The 12427-nt window shown below is 38.8% G+C and overlaps 1 protein-coding gene and 1 long non-coding RNA gene across 65 annotated transcripts in view; one reads left to right on the top strand and one right to left on the bottom strand.

Annotated features, from left to right (window-relative positions):
* Positions 1-12427, bottom strand: part of SLC8A1 (solute carrier family 8 member A1) — a 390461-nt gene that overhangs the window by 77835 nt on the left and 300199 nt on the right. The window lies entirely within an intron of this gene.
* The window catches only part of LOC113592500 (uncharacterized), a 289937-nt gene that overhangs the window by 251905 nt on the left and 25605 nt on the right, over positions 1-12427 (top strand). For 45 of the 50 annotated variants that reach the window (XR_008289545.1, XR_008289541.1, XR_008289537.1 and 42 more), the window contains 3 exons: positions 281-1751; positions 4962-5091; positions 6318-6390. This is a non-coding gene — a long non-coding RNA (uncharacterized LOC113592500). Of the gene's footprint in view, positions 1-280; positions 5092-6317; positions 6391-12427 lie in introns of all 50 variants that reach the window. The other 5 variants (XR_008289540.1, XR_008289539.1, XR_008289535.1 and 2 more) reach the window with 5 other exon arrangements.

Here is a 12427-nt window from a genome sequence, read left to right as displayed (position 1 = left end):
TAATTTCCATCTTCCTGCCTTATAGTCATAAACTGCAGTTGTACAATTCCACTAAAGAAATCACCCGTAAGACCAAGTGTGGCAAAGTGCTGATGGGCATTAGAAGGGCCCTGCCACCATCTTCTGGACTTGATGGTCTAACATGCCTTATCAAGGCAGCTTCATGAAGTTGAATGAATGTAGCTTAATGTAGTTCAGCTACATTAAGCTGAATGTTATGTTGCAATGCTCTTGCTTATATTACCTAAAAACATTTGACTTCTCTTTCTGCATCTTGCAGTCCCAACCCATCCTATGTGTAATCCCACGTTTTTTTGATTTGCATAAATAGAGCACCATAGAGACGACTGGAGTAGCCTGGCTAACCGGGTAAGTCTGTTAAGAAAAAACTACCGGTTTTCTTCCCAAAAAGCAACATGATCACTCATTCACAAATGAATGGAAGTAACCAAATAACATTGTTTCATATCCTTTGTGAATTTAATCCTCTATTGTTGTAGCAGCTTTATTTTCTATACTCTGGAGTATGAGAAATATAAAATCCCACACAATTTGTATAATACAATAAGCACTGAAAGTTTACCTTTAGATTATCAATATTTACTAGGTCCATAATCCTTAGAAAATGTTTCAGGATTTGATAACTGTAAGACTGGAAAATCAAAGATGAAGAAAGAGAAAACAGTACCTCTGTAGGTGCCTGGCAAAGACACCTAAAATAGATGGGATTTGCATAATGGCATATTATTTCAAAATCATTAATAATACCATCAATAGTATCCCTGACAGGAGGAACCATTAAATTATAAATTGATTTTGGTGCTCTTGCATAGTAAAACTATTAATAGGCAACTTGATTATTGAAGGACATTTCAGTCCATTTAAAGAGGCAGGATAAAGTTAATCCTTATGAATTAGCCCTTGAAATCAAGAGAGGCAAAAATCAGAAGAGATTGCTAATGTTCACCTTTCACTTCTCCCCCTAGCAAAGGTAGCAAAGGTGAAAATGACTAACATAATTTGAGAGAGAAAGAGAGAGCGAGCACGAGCAGAGGAGGGGCAGAAGGAGAGGGAGAATCTTAACCAGGCTTCATACTCAGCGCAGAGCCCAGCCCAGAGTCTGACTTGGGGCTCGATCCCAGGACCATGAGATCATGACCTGAGCTGAAATCAAGAGCCAGAAGCTTAACCGATTGAGCCACCCAGGCACCCCCTAACCAATGTAATTTTTAAGGGAACTTATCCTTAGGCTGTCCTTTGCTCACTTTTCAGAGCCTAATGCCACTTCTTCCATCACAGGGGAAGTTACATGAGATGGGGTGGATTTGGTAAGGACTCCAGTTATTCTAGTTTGATAATCAGCAGAAGCACACCTCTGTCCCTCATAATTTTGCAGTGGATATAGAATCTCAAGGACTGAAAAGATTAAAGGCCCTCCCATTTGCACCCCACCCCCACCCCCCATTGCCACACCAATCCCATATTCAAAGGGCTTTTGCTTTATAACAGGGACTCCCTCTCCCTGAGAACACAGATTCCTGTTGGCTGTCCTTTTGTTCTCTTTACTGACAGGTAGCAGTCAAGTCAAGTTTTATTTCTTTAGACTGAAAGGTTAACCAAAACAAGACTGGAAGACTCAGGTAGACATAGCCCTTCAACCAATGACAACTCTTGTACTCTGATTGCCCTGATAAGGAACAAATAGAAAAGCTGGTATCGTGCAATTTTCATCTACCATAATTATGAAGAAGGTAATGAGAACTTTTCACTTGATTTTTTTAAAACATCTCTCTAAAGTTGTTGAGTGTACTATAAAAAAGATGTTTTCTGGAAACTAGCAAAGTAGTTACAGATCTTATGATAACATTAGATGATTTCTCAATATGGCCAAAATTTTTATAGTAATACACCTTGGTTCCATTTCTAGGGGGGAAAAGATTTTAAGGAAGATCAATTTGTTTAGTGGAAAAATACGGGCTATTCCTTTTGATTTCTTTGTAGTGCTTTTTCTCTGATAATAAACCAACAACTATTTTGACTTCTCAGTCTCTCTGGTATCTGATGGGTCTCAAAAGACCCAAACACCTTATAACATTTGGCCAAGGAGTTTGTATATCTGGTGGTGACTCAGGCAGATGGTGGGAAAGGAAAGGAAGAGGTGGCTTTTGTAGCAGAGGTTAAAAAAAAAAAAGAGGAAGAAGAAAATCTCTGTAAAATATATTCTGATATCTCATCAGTAAGTCAAAGTAGCATCAGGGCCTCTTTTTCTATGTCAACCTCAATTTGCCCTTCTGTGGTTTTTCTCAAGACTGTTCTTGATGTTAAGAGAAGTGAGAAAAAGATGAGTTTGGGAGGTTAAAGAGAAGAGACTCTACTTTTAAATCCCCATGTAAAAGATTTTAGTGAGTATTTCACATATTTGGATACTGCAATGGCTATTTTAACATTTATTTAAAAAAAAAACCTAAACTCTCTTTAGGCCTACTGAGAAGTCAATGAACCTATGAGCACTTTACATTTCTTAATTCACCTGTCTTCATAACAGCCCTAGAAGTAACTTCTGCTGCTTAACATTCACAGAGGAAACAATGACTCAGAGAAGTTAAGAAACTTCCAAGGTCACAAAGTGAGACTCCTATGACTGGCTTCAAAGACCAATACCTTCAATTATATGACGCACAAAGTTCCTTATTCATTCAGCTGTGCAGTATTTTTAGGACCACTTTAAAGGATCTGGATCATTATTTTAAATTAATATAGAGGTTTATTGTTTTATCTTTTTGTTAAGGATTGCCTAGATTAGCAATAATAGAATTTCAATTCTATTTTTAAAAGGAGAGCAACACATATATTTTATGATGGCTGTTCTAAAAAGTGGAATCCCTGAGGAGATAGAGGTCCTATTAGAAGTAATCGAAAAGTGCCATGAATATGTAGGGACTCACCAATTCTGAGAACTTTGAGCCACCGATCAGTAGCCTCAGCCTCATAGGGAGAGGTGGGAGGCTTGATGGAACTTCAGAATCTCAGGCCTACCCCCAGGCCCACCAAATCAGATCTGTGTATTAATAAGATACCCAGATGACACTATGCATGTTAAAGTTTGAGAATCACGGATCTAGAGAGGACAATGCGTTCTTTTACCAAGTCAGATAACAAATTAAGAGTCTGGTGATAGCTGGGCTTGTGTTTCGGTTCTGTCTGCATACTAGAATCACATGTGGAGCTTTGCAAACTTTAAGTGGGGGGCTCGGCTCACTCGAAAGCAGTGAAATCAAACACTCTGGTTGTGGGGCCCCAGCAAGAATACAGTTTTTAAAAGTTTTCCAGGTGATTCCAATAGGCAGTAGGGGCTGGCAACTGGCTAATGGGGAGCAAGACTGTATGCCTGATGTTTAAAAGAATGTATTAAATAAAGAATAGATAGAATTGTGAGAAAGTCAGAGTCAAAACTAAATTTCAGGTCTAATTAGCAACCTAGACTGAAACATGGGAGAAACATTTTGCTTTGTCCTTCACTAAAGTGGATTATATAGACTATTTAAATTGCTCTTTTCTCCTCTGAGGAAATGCTGGTCTCCTCAGGCCACCCTAATAGTATAGGTGAGAAAACACCTTGAGCATTCAGGCAGCAGGGTTTACACTCATACAGAGTTATTTCCTTCCCAACCAAGTGATAGGAACTCTGGTGATAGGCTTTTACACAATGGAAGTTCTACTGGGAGAGTAGGAAAAATAAGGATTTCAGTTGCCACAGAAGATAGTAACGCCTCATATCCCCACTCTCAGCTTCTGAGCCATGTCAGTGAAAGGCATGTTGGTGGAACTGAAAACTTTCCACATTAGGGCTACCATACTGAGACTCAAGAAAGAAGTGACCCAGGATTGATTACATCTGAAGGGAAAAGATCTGGCAACGTCTCCGACCACAGCGTGATGTCATCAGGTGAGGCAAATTTGAAATTTAATGTTAAAAGCTTTGGTATAGACTATTACTCAAAAGGACAAGCCAACTGGCAAATGGGCAAAGGATCTGAATAGACATTTCTCCAAAGAAGATCAACAAATGCACAATAAGTATGTGAAGAGATGCTCAACATCATTAGTTAGTGGGGGAAATGCCAATGAAAACAGCAATGGGATACCAATTCAAACCCACTAAGATGGCTAGAAGCAAACACACAGGTAATGACAAGTGTTGTACAGAATGTAGAGGGGTTAGAACTCTCTTACACTGCTGGCAGGAATGCAAAATGCTGCAGAAAAGACCTAGCAATTCCTCCAAAATTAAAAAACAGAGTGACCGTATGACCCAGTGATTCCACTTGTAGGTCTTCACAGCAAGATTATTCATGAAAGCCCCAAGGTGGAAACAACCTAATTATCCATCAACTAATGTGCGAATAAACATAATGTGGTCTGTCTACACAATGGAGTATTACTCAACAAGAAAAAGAAATGAAATTCTGACACACACTAACTGAAGGATGGCAGAACATGTCACGTTGGTATGCTGATAATTTTGAGTAATAGGCACTCGAAAAACAGCAAATGCAGGCACAGCCTTTCTCTGAACCGCACCCCCTGCCCCCCGCCCCCCGCCATCTGCCTAAAGACAGATACTCTAAAAGGAGCTTGACTGTCACAGATTCCCTCCCTGCGAGTGTCATCAGCCATTACCACAGGAGACGAGAGTACAAGTGGATGTCACATCCTGACAAACTTTGTCACAAACTGTCATACTTCCCATCTGTTCTTCTAAGGGTCTAATCATCTTTCCTAAAAATCATCTACTTGCTTCTCAGAGGCCTACATTCCCCACCTCTTCCCCTACTAAGATGGTATGTAAGCATGCGTTTAAGTACCTTAGGGAATAACTAATTGTTCCCTGGGTGTCTCTCATGTAGACATGAAGTATACATGTTAGTAAGTTTTATTTCTCTTATTTATCTTTCTTCTAGTCCATGGTCTCAGCCAAGAACTCTAAAAGGTAGAGGAAAAATTATCTTTCCTCCCCTACACTTCAACAATGGTTGAACCATGGAAACATTATGCTGAATGAAAGAAGCCAGACACAGAAGTTCATATATGGTATGATTCATTTTTATGAAAAGTCCAGAACAGGCAAATCCATAGGGGCAGAAAGTAGATTAGTGGCTGCCTAGGGCTGAGGTTTGGTGGGGGGCGGGGGGGGTTGTCAGTAATTGGATGGTGACTATTCATGGGAATGGGTTTTCATTTGGGGGTGATAAAAATGTTCTACAATTGATTGTAGCAATGGTTACACAATTCCAAAAATACACTAAACCTCATTGAGTCACATATTTTAAATAAGTGAACGTATGACATGTGAATTGTGTCTTCATAAAGCTGTTATTATTTTTTTAAAGCAAGCTTCAGGGTAAATCCTAGTCTTTAGAAAGAACTGTGTCTTGGGTGAGAAAATGCTGTGAGGATGTTGAGGCTTTCTGGTACGGAGTTTCAAATTTTGCTGGTCCTGCTAAACAGAAAATTGGAGTGCTGCATGCCAGAGACAGGGAGGGCCATGTGCCCCAAAGCTAAGCACCATTGCTCAGTCTGTCAGCACCATGGGCCCTCAATCCATCCCTTTCCCCAGGTTTCCCCACAGAATCCTGCCCTCCAGGATCAAGGGTTATTGATGTTGTACTTTGACATGCTAAGCATTTCTGGTGGCTCTTACCTCAGGCCTAGCTTCCTTGGCTGGTTTCTTTTCCCCAAAGTACAAAGTATTATGAAATGTCAGAAGTGGCATTTCCCTCATGGCATTTATTTAAAAAGAAAAGGAAAGGACCGTAATCATAGGTCATGCTGCTGCCCCTTGCTGAGTCCACAGCTCTCTACGTATCACCTCGGGCATTATCCAGCACCGTTGTTGACATTGATTTCTCTCTGCCTACAAGGAAAGATGAGCTTGCTATGGATTGCCTTTGTATGCTTGGTTTAAATTCCTGGCCCATTTTAAGCTTTGTTTGTTTGTTTTTTCCTTCAAAAATTGATTTGATGAGTTAGTTGGGGATTTGGAGTAACAGAGAGAAAGGGGCAGTCAGAGAAGACTCACGCATATATTCTCCACACTTTCCATAAGTGACCCAAATCCACTCCCCTAATTAACATTCCAAATAGGATAAAACACGCTGCTATTCATATTATTTCTAATAATGTTTTCCCATCATCTTTAGATTAGGAGAAACTCTGGGTATAGATCTACTTGGGAATTTGCTCAAGTTTCCACGCTAAGATGGGTCATAAAGGAGGGGCCAGGCCATGACTCAATCTGTTGTTTCCTTTGTTGACAGGTCGAGAGCATCAGACTGGGATGTGGATTACACAAATTCATTAGTATCTTGATTCGGCCACTTTCTAGCCAAGGTATTTGGACCAGTTCTGGCATCCTTCTAAACATCAATGTTACCATCTATCAAATGGGGATAATAAAGCTCACTGCACAGTAACTGATGTTCACAGTGTCGTGATGATCAAATAGGGGGTGTCATCAGTCATCAACTGTAGATGATACAACTTCACAGGTAGTCACAAAGATGAAATAACACAATGCATGCAAAATAATTTTGCAAAGGACTCTAAAATGTTATGAACAGTTGTTATTATTAGTTGAAAAGGAGTGGCTTACTCTGTAGTTCTTACTTGCCTGTTTACCTAGTCACCTCAAAAGGGGCAGTTGGCGGGGCGCCTAGGTGGCTCAGTCAGTTAAGCGTCTGACTTCAGCTCAGGTCATGATCTCGCGGTTTGTGAGTTCTAGCCCCACGTCGGGCTCTGTGCTGACAGCTCAGAGCCTGGAGCCTGCTTCAGATTCTGTCTCCTCCTCTCTCTGCCCCTCCCCTGCTCATGCTCACTCTCTGTCTCTCAATAATGAATAAATGTTAAAATTAAAAAAAAAAAAGGCAGTTGGCAGATGGTGGAGGTGGGGGTCAGGAAATATTTGATAGAGTCATGGGCCATACCCTCAAATTCACTCTCCTGTGTAGCTTGGGATCACATCCTATATAATGGCCTACCTAGTACAGAACCCTGAAATCAGAGAAGCAAGTGGCATAAAGGCTAGTAGTGTTCAGCTTCCCAGTCCCAGCTCTGCTAGGTCCCCTTTTACATCAGCTAGTTACACAGAGGGGACTGAAATCATGCTTTTCCAGAGCTCCTGCTCTGAAGAGAGGTTGACAAACAGGGATAGTACTATTCTGGCACTTAAATAGACTCTGAGGTTGAGAGTTGCTAAAGTAGCTAAATGAAGGGAGTTTTTCGGGAGGCTTGTCATCCATGCCCTGATCTCCACATTATCAAGTGGTAATTGAAATGATTGCTTCAAGCAAGGCAAGAGGCAGGGCCAGCTAAAATCCTGCTATTCTCTTGGGATACCCACAGAATTTTACAGAGCACTGGATCAGGGGTTTTCCAATGGCGGCTTACCCTATTTTATTTTTTTCTGCTTACTTTTGTAACTGAAAGGCAACCAATTTATTTTTTCCAAATGCAAAATAGGAACAAATGTAATTCATTTTTGATCTTTCTCCTTTCAGCAAGGTCAGCTTTTGTCTCTAAAGAAAAGCCTGTGAGCTCCCTTCCTGTCCTGTGCTGGTTGACCACTTGAAAGAAACATTGCCGGGACCCTAGAATTATTGCTCTAATAAATAATATGCTAAGAATTCTAGTATCCCCCAGGGTTCTATTCTATTATAGCAGGCTAGTGTGAAAACTACATGAGTAAAGTTTTGAAGAGAAAATGGTATGAATGTGTTAAAGTGACCATAATTTTGTGATATATAAAATCTATACCTTACCATTGCCTCCTTGCTGTACAGTCGATAAACTTTAGTCTTAAGGAGGGTAAAGATCCTGGGTTTGTTACCTAAATGTACATGCTGACAATTGGTCAGTATAGTGAAAAATAAAATGGATCAAGCATTGGACATCATGTTGAAATACATGAAAACAGATCTTTGTCTAGATGTTTAAAGACCGTTTAAAATTATTGGTGTTGTGCAAGTTCCATGAGAGAGAGACTTTTAACCAAATGATGGCGGGTTCTCAGCATCTTGAAACTGCTCCCTTAACTCGTCAGGACAGCTTAAGTGTCCACAGTCTGAGATCTTTGCTGTACTCCATACAGGGAATGGGAAAGGCCAAATTCTGTAGAAAATGTTGTTTTGACAAATCCCTCGAAGTTGAGGATAATGTTCAATACTTTGTGGCATCAAGGATAACACATAACACATAAATATCTTTGGTTCCATTTTTGAAACTTCTGTCAAGTCCTCAATTTATAATTTTTTTTTATAAAAGGCCACTGCCCTTAATAAGAATTTGGAATTAAGTGAAATTGATGCTGGTGAATTGCAACAAAACTTTTGAGTTCCCATCCTTTTCAAAAGCTCTCTTCATATTGGACATTTCAAACATTGCTGGGTTATTACTGAATCTCTCTCCAGAGATTATTTCTGCCTTTGGACTTTCTTCCTCTGTCAAGATTCTTTGTTCAATGTAGAGTTTCCCTGGAAAACAGTGGAAGGATTTCACTCCTAGAATGTTACAGAACAGCAGCTAGTGTATGCTGAAAGCATCTCTATCCAAAAGAGTCCAGCTTTAAAAATAGAACATCATGAAATAGGGCTGGGCTTTCTTACATTTTTTTATTTACATGCTTTCTCTCTTTTTCTTCCTTCCCATCCTTTCTCTATGGCCACAAAATAATCAATGGCAAATCAGTCTCTCTGCATGCGTTCATACAAAATATTCTAAAAGACAAGATGCCAGATATTTTCTTGAACAGAGCCAATAATCAATAATGAGTGAATTGTTGCTGAGTTTTGTACTTTGCATTTCTATTGCATGTCTAATATTTTATTGCTATTTTACATTAGATTAAGCAATCAATCCTTATGTGTTCATACTACATATTCTACAAAGATGTTTGGACTTTCGTTTTGCATCTCACAATGGGGGCTTATTGATTTACAAAAAATAAAACAATAACTAATAATATTTATTGACTACTCACCCCATGGGGTATAATGTGAGAAATGCAGGTGGGGCTCTGGTTTGTTTCTACTGGAGGTGTCATGTAAGAAGCTCTCCAGGAAGTCTGTTAAACTATTTCAGTGTTCATTTATTTCCATAAATAACATAATTATTAAGGCTAATCAGGACACTGTGACCGTGACCATGGCTCTGAGTGACTCCACAATAGGGGTGCAAAAAAATGACCTTCTAAAATGCTTTCTTAGGAAAGGGAATCAGGTTGCAAACTTCTCCTTCTGTCATTTATTAGCTGCACCCGTGTGAGTTACTTATTCTTTCTAAGGCTCAAGTGCCTGCTCTGGAAAGTGGTTATAATGATGGTATTTATCTCATCTGATTGCTGCAAACAGTCATTGTGATAATACATACAAAATGCTTAACACAGAGCTTTAACACAGGCATTATAGGAATAGGAATATTAGCTATTCCTATTATGACCATGATCAATATTATGTCAAGTTAAGAACTGGGACTTTTGGGAATGAACTGTCTATAACTCCTACAAGTGACTTAATCTATAAGTTTGTCTTCTTGTCTATAAAAATGGAATAATTATATCTATGTCATAAGGTTGTTGAGAGGATTATATACAAAAACAGAATAGTAAGCAATCAACAAATGATGGTTGTCAAAATTATTATTATGGAAACCAAGGAGAAGACAGACTAGGAACTAAAGTATTTCAGTAAGGCTTTTTTACTGACATCAAGCTTAGTAGAAATCGATAGGTTAGTAGTAGAAAACTGATAGGTTAGTAGAAATCGATAATACAACCCTTTTTCTTTTAAATCAGATTTTCAGTGCCTATCTTTGGCTTCTGCTTTCTCTGATAATCTAGAAAAAAAAACTTGATTCGGAACAGAATTCTGTCCATCTTCATGTGAAATATCAGCTAGTCTGTATTTCATGGGTTCTTTTCCACTAAATACAATTAAAATAATATGAATTACTTTCAGTTATTCTGTGTTCTTTCTCTTAAATTGTTTTTCCTGCCCATCAAGGTAATACTTACTCGTTGTTGAGAATTTGACAAATGCAGAAATGAAGAAAAATGAAAATCACCCATAAGCTCACCACTAGAGATCACCATTTAACATTTAAAAATGTTGACTTTTAGCTTTTAAAATATACAGCTACACAATTCAGACTATATATATATGTGTATATGTATATATATACACGTATATATATATATGTATATATATACACATATATATATATATCCATATATGTATATATATACATGTATGTATGTATACGTATATATATGCATATATGTATATAGTGTGTGTGTGTGTGTAAATAAAAATTGGTATCATGATTTTTCACTTAATGTTCAACATTTGAACATTTCCCATGGCATAAAATTTTTTAAAACTTTTCTTTAGAATGGCATAAGATATTCCATGAAATGTCTTTACAATAATGTAATTAACTCTTTATGAATGGATTGTGGGCCATCGTTTTTCTCTCTACTGTCCCTATCTGTCTAGACTGATCTATATTTTATAGGGGGAAAGAAATAAAACAAGCCAAAAATATTATGAACTTTTTATGTTTTCCTATGGATGCATTACTTGGGATCAGTTCTGTTAAGGATGAATGTTTATTTTCCTTGTAATCTTCTTTACATGCTTGGGTCCCACGCTGGACTCCTACCACAGGTGGTAACCTTCCTCAGCTCCGTTTTCTATTGGCCCTTTTTGAAATTCTTGTCTGGATTCTGCCATGTAGAAAATTCATACATCAATTTTTAAAAGGGGAAATTCTCTTCTCAGTCATTACTAATCTTCTGGCTAGTTTTGTTGGAAAATTTTTTCAGGAATCCTCTGCCAATGTTGTTTCCCTAGAAGGCCATTCTGGCTACCTCACTAAGCTCCTGTTCATTTTGTAACAAATAATTCCTCATGCTAAATCACTTGCAAATACTCATGGTTATGCCCTTCTCCTGATCACCCACTCCTGTTGTCATCAGAATAGTATTAGTCATTTTCTACTCAAATTCAGTCCTTGCCTTCACCAACACCCTACCCTCCAGTCTAGAAGCATAATCTCCCAATGCTCCCCCACAGAAATCTCCCTCTTCACCTCTCATTATACAGGTGAGCAAACTGAGACTCACTGACATTGGCCAACACCTCAAAAGTAGAGGATGCCAGAGTCAGGATTAAAACTCATCTCCAGAGTTTGAGTCCACATCTGGTATTTATCTATTCTGCTATCATCCGAGTGTTTTTCTTCTCTCGTGCTGATGGAATCCAATTCACCACTCTTTGTAGAAAACCTTTCCTTCCCTCCTCTCTTTTTAATGAACTAAAAACTGATGCCGATAACAAAAGGAAATGACTGGTTTTGTTAACTTGCTGCCTTTTTAAATCATTGTCTGTCATCCTGATGAATGCTTTATAAATTAAAGGGCCCATCCAATGGAGACATGGACTTCCTGTAGTAAGGATGACTGTGTAGAGTGTGACCTGGTGAGTCTTTGACATGAAAACAGTCTGAAACATCCACAGAAACACTAAAGAATAAATCAAAACCAGCCCATAGTCTTATTTGTATCCCAAGTCTCCTGGGCATCATGTTTAGCAGTTGTCTATCTTTGCATTTTTCTATGCTTCCTTCCTTCTTCCCCCAGAGTCATAGAATATCCCTATTAGCCACTAGACAAGGAACCTGAAGATCTACTTGGACTGAGATGAGAATGGTCCATAATTATGTGTAATTTTTTCCACTTAAGGAATAGAATTCAATTTTTTAAAATTTATTTTTAGAGAGAAAGCACAAGCAGGGGTGGGGCAGAGGGACAGGGAGAATCCACGCTCAGTGCGGAGTCTAACGTGGGGCTCGAGCCTAGGACTGTGAGATCATGACCTGAGCCTGAAATCAAGATTTGGATGCTTAACTGACTGAGCCACCCAGGCACCCTGATTATGATTGAATTTTATGGGGACTCCATTTCCTAATTCAAAGAGAGTAATTTTGGAAGGAATTAGCTTTGCAGCAATATAGGGAGCCATAAATGCTCCGGGTAGTGTGCCTCTATATGGTGAAATACTTCCTGAGTGTCTAATCACGACCAGGTAAACATTAAAAGTGATATAAACTATCAAAAATTATTACCAGCAAAATATCAAGGGTCTCAGTATGCCCCCTGCTTTCTGCTGCTGCTTTCCACTCTGCAAAACACAGTGATTCACTGGCTGTGGACTCTCGCTGAACTTTACAGCACAGCACTTGTTTGGATGTTTAAATCTTTTTCGGGTATTCTACTTGGTTTAAAACTTCACCAAACAGTTATTCTTTTGGAGCTCATATTTTTAACAGAAGGGACCCAAGGCACTTTATAGGTAATCATCGCAAGAGAAAATCA

Source organism: Acinonyx jubatus, chromosome A3 (assembly GCF_027475565.1).
Source record: "Acinonyx jubatus isolate Ajub_Pintada_27869175 chromosome A3, VMU_Ajub_asm_v1.0, whole genome shotgun sequence".
NCBI lineage: Eukaryota > Metazoa > Chordata > Mammalia > Carnivora > Felidae > Acinonyx > Acinonyx jubatus.
Note: the sequence above shows the minus strand (reverse complement) of the source record. Positions and strands in the feature narration are given on the sequence as shown.